Here is an 8,357-nt window from a genome sequence, read left to right on the forward strand (position 1 = left end):
CTGTTGACATTTCCAAAGAGAGCTTGTTGTGAATTTCAACCCCGGGACCTCTTTCAGTGCTGGTCTTCTTGAGAAGTGTTCACCAAGAACAACAACCAACACAGAAGAGCAGATGACTTCATAACTCATCAGCAACAATGATCAACATAACCACATAACCCAATGATCATTTGGCTGCCACCCTAAACAAGAATGAACCATTGACTTGCTTCACAGGCAACCTTGATAAAGACAGCAAGGTAAACTATTACAGCATAGTGAGCGACTCAAGACGGCTTACCAGGCATGTCCAGGAGTCGAACCTCTTGCACCATAAGCGAGAATCATACCTCTAGACCAACAGACCACACGGGTGGGTGTGTGCCCCCAGCCACTCCCATCTCCGTAAAACTTCACGGCCCTGAAGGGCCAGGTCATCTCCTCTGTCACCCACCAAACACTGCCGATACCGCTCTTCATCTCCGGCAATCACTGTGAAACCATATCACTCTTTGTCACTCCTTCACCTGAGGTTCTTGGTATTCCCATGGTGGCAGCGGACAAAACCATTGGCCCACGGCCATCAATTTCAGTCAGTGCATAAAGCTGAAATCAAAACAACTTTCACACAATTAGTTTTCAGATAAGAAAAATAAAACCATTGATGAAAAGCCCTGACAAACAGCTGCTTGCATTCTCAGTTTGCTTTTCTTCTTTCTCTCTGTTTTCTGGTCCTCTCAGGCCCGTCCACCTCAACCTCGGTAGAAGTGTTTATGTTTTCGTTTATTTTGATTATTGTTGTTATTATTAGCACCAGCAGGAGGCATTGAGGTCACTTGGGGTTATTGAGGGCCTGGGTGTCTCTTATCTGAGATGGTTATCCTCACGAAGGGTGCATGAGTGCTGGAGCCTCTCTCAGCGATTGTCAGGCAGGAGGCAGGGTACATGCGGAACCGTTTGCCAATGAATTGCTACTTGTCGGATCCTCTATTGTTCAAATGTTGGCATGTAATACACAGCTGTGTGTTTTTCTGGCACTTATTACACCACTGGTCATGTCCTTCAGTGTTTCTGTGTCGGCTCTTTAAATGAATTACAACCAGTCGAAAGTAAAAGCTCAAGATCTGAGGGTCCTGAATTATGGCAGTTCTGCTCGTGCTGTTGTGATTGCACCTCATATTGTGCCTTATGATAGAAAGGTTTGGCAAATGGGCTTTTGTTGTTCTTTCATCTGTGGTCGTGTCCACCGCTTTGGCTTTTTAGGCCTTTTGAATGAGTTGCAACCAGTTTTCTGAAGGGCTAGTGGCGCAATGGATAACACGTCTGACTACGATTCAGAAGATTCTGGGTTCAACTCCTGGCTAGCTCGGTTGTATTTTTTTGCATGTGCTATCAAAGCCAGTTCAGAATGATGTTTTAGGTATGTTCACCTGAAATGTCTTCTTTGAAGGTTGGATCACAAATGTATATATTTTACTTGATACCTTGAGAACTCCTTTATCAACTACATCTGCCTTTTTAAAGTAATTACATAGCAGAGATGCATCAATTGAATCATGAAATATGTCTTTATGCGGCAAACGACCTCACACAGGTGCATCTGGTTCAGGATAATATATAGAGTGGAAGTGGACTTTTAAAGGCGGCCTAACAGGTCTTTGAGAGTCAGATTTCTCACTGATAGACAGGTGTTCAAATACTTATTTGCCTGTATCACACAAATAAATCACATACACATACACACGTTTTTTACATTGGATTTCAGTGTTAAAAAAATTCCATGCAAGAATTTTGAATTCGTTCTGTGATGGCAATGAATTACTTCCATAATTGTCTTTAGTTCATTTATTTTTGTAATTCTAAAGGGATTCATGCAAATATCAACCAAAAAATTAGCTTCACAGATTCGTCCCTGCCATGACCCTGATTCGAACCGGGGTTGCTGCGGCCACAACGCAGAGTACTAAGCACTATACGATCACGACTGTTGAAAGCTGCCAAGGTTGTCTTTCTAAATCTGTCACCATGGCAACAAGGCTGAAACCCTGCAGGATCCTCAGCCAGCACCAATGAAACTGAAAGGTTTTATCTGCATGATCATAATCAAGTGAATCATCTCAACATTTTACTGCATTCCTAAAAATATTCATCAGTATTTCATCCAGAATACCATTCCAACCGCTTTTGGATAGTGATGAAAAGCAACATTCATGTCACTCCCCACATTATCACATTGTTTTATTTCATAAATAAACATTGAAACTCTAATTTATGAACAATTAGAGTCATGAGTATACTCTTCAATTAAATATTAACACTGCAATAACTGTCCTGTGACTACAATAATGTTTGTAACAAAATTTAAAAAGCATGGAAATTTTCTTCCCGTGCATGTGTCGGTTTTTCTTTCCTGGCACTCCAGTTTCCTCCCATATTCCCAAAACATGCAACATTAATGTTTCCTCGAGGTATGATTCTGACTGTTTGTCTCCATGTCCCCTGCGATTGGCAAGCAACCAGTTCAGGGTGTTCCCGGGCTCCATTTCAGAGTATGAAGCCCCCATGCTGAAACCAGGGATCTAACCATGGCCGTTTAGATCTTCAGTCTAACGCCCTCCCAGCTGAGCCATTTTAGCTTCACGCCCGTTGTCTCGATGCAACTCCATCAAAAGGCCTAAAAATCCAAAGCGGTGGTACAGGTATTTTGATATATTTATTATTATTACACGGAGAAAACAAATCATTTTAAAAATTACGTCACCGTCATAAGACAACAAGCGTCTGCCTTCCAAAGTTTGCTTAATAATATGGCACCGAAAAAAAAAAAAGTTTTGTGGTTTTGCTAACAAAACCTCCCGAGATCAGTTGCGTAATTAGTGCCTGAAAACCATGCAGCTTTGGAGTAAATTCCAAGACCAGCGACCTTTTAATCTTCAGTCTAACACTCTCCCAGCTGAGCTATTTCAGCTTCAAGTCTTCCGTCCGTTCCCTGGTTGCAACTAATTCAAAAGGCCTAAAAAGCCAAAGCAGTGGATACGACCAAAGATGAAAAAACAACAAAAGCCCATTTGGCAAAACCTTTCTATCATAGGGCACAACATGAGGTGCAGTCACAACAATGCGAGCAGAACTGCCATAACTCAGGACCCTCAGATCTTGAACTTTTACTTTCGACTGGTTGCAATTCATTTAAAGAGCCGACACAGAAACAGTGAAGGACACGACCAGTGGTGTAATAAGTGCCAGAAAAATACACAGCTATGTATTACATGCCAACATTTGAACAATAGAGGATCCTACAAGCTGTGATTGGCTGGCAAACGGTTCAGCATGTACCCTGCCTCCTGCCTGACAATCGCTGAGAGAGGCTCCAGCACTCATGCGCCCTTTGTGAGGATAACCATCTCAGATAAAAGACACCCAGGCCCTCAATAACCCCAAGTGACCTCAATGTCTCCTGCTGGTGCTAATAATAACAACAATAATCATTATAAACAAAAAGATTAACACTTATCCCGAGGTTGAGGTGGACGGGCCTGAGAGGACCAGAAAACAGAGAGAAAGAAGAAAAGCAAACTGAGAATGCAAGCAGCTGTTTGTCAGGGCTTTTCATCAATGGTTTTGTTTTACTTATCTTAAAACTAATTGTGTGAAAGTTGTTTTGATTTCAGCTTTATGCACTGACTGAAATTGATGGCCATGGACCAATGGTTTCGTCCGCTGCCACCATGGGAACACCAAGAACGTCAGGGGAAGGAGTGACAAAGGTGTTGTGGTTTCACGGTGATTGCCGGAGATGAAGAGCGGGATCGGCAGTGTTTGGTGGGTGACAGAGGAGATGACCTGGCCCAACACCCGTGGGGTTCGTTGGTCTAGAGGTATGATTCTCGCTTCGGGTGCGAGAAGTCCCGGGTTCGACTCCCGGACGAACCCTGCTAAGCTGTCTGTTGTGGCCCAGTATGCTGTAATGTTTTACCTTGCTGTCTTTCTCAAGGTGGCCTGTGGTGAAACTCAAGGGTTCATTCTTGTTTAGGGTGGTAGCCAAGTGATCATTGACTTATGAAGTCATTTGCTCCTCTGTGTTGGTTGTTGTTCTTTGGAAACACTTCTCAAGGAGAGCCTCACTGAAAGAGGTCCCGGGGTTGAAATTCACAACGAGCTCTCTTTGAAAATGTCAACAGCCAGGAATCCTTTGCCGTCATCACACAGTGGCTAGTATGACAAGTGAGCATCTTTTTAATTTCTGTGGGCCTTGTTCTTTCGGTATGCTTCTCGATTACCTGTGACCTTGAGAAGTCCAGTTTTCAAGTCCCAGAAAACCCCCTTTTTCCCAAATTTCCATTCGCTGACAAGGGTTCTGTCAGCTTCACCTTTTTGCAGTGAGAAACACTCACAATCTTCGATGTCACACGTCAGCCATGGCTTCACAGTGCCGTGTCACTGCACTCATTTACAGCTACAGAGATTCTATTGAAGATAATATTTCCACCTTATGTTTAAAAGATTGGAACAACGAGTCAACTAACTCTCTTTTATGTGTGATGTGATGAACCCGGAAATGATGGTGGCGGCCTTCACTGTTCAACTATATTGTGTGAAAAGTGACTGCTGTGTGGCCAATTGGGATTCTAGTTGGTTCACTTTCCTCATTCTCAGCTTGCTTTTCAGCGGAATGTCAGTGTCGTATTTTCCATAAACAATTTGAAGATGCCGTTCCACAATTCACTACACTTGCAGATGAGGCAAACGCACTTCAACAATGACATCGTGAAAAAGAAATCCGCCTCACATTCCGTATCAAAGTGATCCGCTTTTGCATTCTTTACGGCAGCATCCATACTCATGTTTGAGAAGATTTCTTAAGCGAGGGCTGAAAATAGGGCGGGACTCACTGACAGCGTGTTTTCCAGTACTGTCGTTATTTGCACATGTGAGCTAAAGTTAAAAAAAAAAAAGTACAGCTAATGGGTTTTTTTTCTGAGCATGCCGTCACGATCAACGACAACTGCCTTGTGACTGACTGGAAAGTATCAACCTTTTTGACACATGGTATGTCATGTGACTATTGTCAAGGAAAAACTCTAATAAGGGCTCATCCGGGATTTGAACACAGGACCACTGGCACCCTAAGCGAGAATCATACCCCTAGACCAACGAGCCACAAAAGTCAATATTTGACACTCGTTTTAGAAGCATTCTACAAGACCAGGAGGAGGCAACCCACATTTTTTGATCTTTTTTAGCGCCGCTCTCGTGGCTTGATTGAGCTTTTTCAAAAATGGATGAAATTGGAAAAAGATGGCGGAGGAAAATAAATTTTTGGTTTTAATATGGTTTCTGTGAAAGGTGAAATATTAAACAAAATTATAATACTTTATTCCCTACCTGACGGTGGCAGTTGAAGTCTGCAGGATGGGACTTGAGGTGTGAGGTTGGGGCCCGAAGAGGTGAGGTTTGTAGCCAGACTCTCTCAAGTGCAAGAGAACCAAGAAAGAGAGAAAGAAAACATGAAACTGTAAATTTTTGCCAAGGCTTTTCATCAATGATTTTTTTTATTTTATCCTAACACTAATTGCCTGATAATGTTTTTGGTGTTTTCAACTTTTTACATCGACCCAAATTAATGGGCCTGGACCAATGGTTTAGCTGGACTGCCACCATGGGGAAAACAACAGTAGGCTGAAGACCCCACACAAACTCACTGCTGTTGTGTCCATGAGCAAGACACAGATACACTGAATTGCTCCCTGGTTGTTTCACTTGCCCCCTGCTCCAGTGTGTTCCACTAACAAGTGTGTGTGTTCACTGTGATGAGTAAAATGCAGACAACAAATGTTGTGTACATGCTTGCAGGTTCATGAAAATAAAGAGGATTCTTCTATTTCCTCATGAAGACCTGATGACTTCTTCTTCCTCCTGGATGTGTTGGTGATGACTCTCTTTTCTTCATCCAGTCATCCATCCATTTTCTTTGCCGCTTATCCTCACGAGGGTTACGGGGAGTGCTGGAGCCGATTCCAGCTGTCAACAGGCAGGAGGCAGGGTACACCCTGAACTGGTTGCCAGCCAATCACAGGACATCTTGAGACAAACAGCCACTAAGGGGCAATTTAGAGTGTCCAATTAATGTTGCATGTTTTTTTGGGATGTGAGAATAAAAGCTACGCAAGCACAGGGAAAACATGCAAACTCCACAAAGGGAGATTCAGGATTGAACCCGGGACCTCAGAACTGTGAGGCCAGCACTTTCCACCTGATCCACTGTACCACCCAAACCAATTCGAGAAACACCAACATTTGAATCAGAGTTAGCCCAGACCTGGGTAAATATTTTCACATGAAAACTAAAACTTTTGCGTACCTGTGTGTGTGTCTGTGTTTGTGTGGTTTTGTACATGTGTGTGCGTGTGTGCATTTGTGTGTGTGTGTGAGCCACACACCCCCTGTCGTGTTGATCAGGACAATATGGAGGAGAGAATCTGATCACAAACTGAGCAGGGAAAACATTTCTCTCCAGTGTGTCTTCTCCTGCGCCATTTAGTTATCCAGGTAAAAGAGTTCACACAAAGATAATTTCCATTGCTTGTTGTGAGTGTGACATGTGAGTTTAGATTTTTCATCATCTCTTCATTAGTGATGAGAGTGCGACATCATCATTTTTAATGGGGAAAATGTCTTTGATATACGGTGCAAGCAAATCGAGTCAAATTCACTGTTTTAACAAGTGTCATTTATTAAAGAGCACAAAAATACTACTACTCAATCAATCATTTGCTTATTTGATGTTGACATTACTAAACTATTGGACAAAATACATAGTTTTCAAAGTATGGGTCCATATTTGAATAACTTTTTTTTCAAGAAATTTTCTGGAAATTAAAAGAAAAATACACCTTGCTTGAGTTTCCAAATGGGTTTGTTCAAGTTGGTATTATATCATACATTGCTGTCATGTATCAGTGCACCATATGAACAACAGCTCGTACCCAAAAATTATGTCAATCACTTATTTAATATGTGGAAAAATCTGTTAACATGTGTGTAAAGCTAAAGTTAAAAAAAAAAAAGTATAACTCATAGTTTTTTTTTTTCTTCTAAGCACACCATCACAATTGACCACAAGTGCCTTGTGATTGACTGGAAAGTATTAACCTTTTTGACACATAGTATATCATGTGACAATTTGAAATTCTCAAGGAACATGTCTTATCAGGGCTCGTCCAGGATTTGAACATGGGACCTCTCGCACCCTAAGCGAGAATCATACCCCTAGACCAACGAGCCACAAAATTTCACACTTGACACTCATTTTAGAAGCATTCTACAAGACCAGGAGGAGGCAACCCACATTTCTTAATCTTTTCAGCGCCGCTCTCGTGGCTTGCTCGAGCTTTTTCAAAAATGGATGAAATTGGAAAAAGATGGGGGAGGAAGATAATTTTTTTATTTTAATATGGTTTCTGTGAAAGGTGAAATATTAAACAAAACTATTATACTTCATTCCCAACCTGATGGTGGCGGTTGAGGTCTGCAGGATGGGACTTGAGATGTGAGGTGGGGGCCCCAAGAGGTGAGGTGAGCACCCAGACTTTCTCGAGTGCAAGAGGACCAAGAAAGAGAGAAAGAAAACCTGAAACTCGGCATGTGGGTAGATGTTTGCCAAGGCTTTTCATCAATTATTATTTTTTTTTATCTTAACACTAATTGCCTGACAATGTTTTTGGTGATTTCAACTTTTTACATCGACCCAAATTAATGGGCCTGGACCAATGGTTTAGCTGGACTGTCACCATGGGGAAAACAACAGTAGGCTGAAGACCCCACACAAACTCACTGCTGTTGTGTCCATGAGCAAGACACAGATACACTGAATTGCTCCCTGGTTGTTTCACTTGCCCCCTGCTCCAGTGTGTTCCACTAACAAGTGTGTGTGTTCACTGTGATGAGTAAAATGCAGACAACAAATGTTGTGTACATGCTTGCAGGTTCATGAAAATAAAGAGGATTCTTCTATTTCCTCATGAAGACCTGATGACTTCTTCCTCCTGGATGTGTTGGTGATGACTCTCTTTTCTTCATACAGTCATCCATCCATTTTCTTTGCCGCTTATCCTCACGAGGGTTACAGGGAGTGCTGGAGCCGATTCCAGCTGTCAACAGGCAGGAGGCAGGGTACACCCTGAACTGGTTGCCAGCCAATCACAGGACATTTTGAGACAAACAGCCACTAAGGGGAAATTTAGAGTGTCCAATTAATGTTGCATGTTTTTTTGGGATGTGAGAAGAAAAGCTACGCAAGCACAGGGAAAACATGCAAACTCCACAAAGGGAGCTTCAGGATTGAACCCGGGACCTCAGAACTGTGAGGCCAGTACTTT

General features: G+C 42.4%; 2 non-coding genes across 2 annotated transcripts; one reads left to right on the plus strand and one right to left on the minus strand.

Annotated features, from left to right (window-relative positions):
• Positions 1–3,840: 3,840 nt before the first annotated feature.
• On the plus strand, positions 3,841–3,912 carry trnap-cgg (transfer RNA proline (anticodon CGG)). The gene has a single exon. It is a non-coding gene; the product is annotated as a tRNA-Pro (tRNA).
• A 3,279-nt stretch (positions 3,913–7,191) lies between these two features.
• Positions 7,192–7,263, minus strand: trnap-agg (transfer RNA proline (anticodon AGG)). The gene has a single exon. It is a non-coding gene; the product is annotated as a tRNA-Pro (tRNA).
• Between the last annotated feature and the right edge of the window lie 1,094 nt (positions 7,264–8,357).

Source organism: Syngnathoides biaculeatus, chromosome 20 (assembly GCF_019802595.1).
Source record: "Syngnathoides biaculeatus isolate LvHL_M chromosome 20, ASM1980259v1, whole genome shotgun sequence".
NCBI lineage: Eukaryota > Metazoa > Chordata > Actinopteri > Syngnathiformes > Syngnathidae > Syngnathoides > Syngnathoides biaculeatus.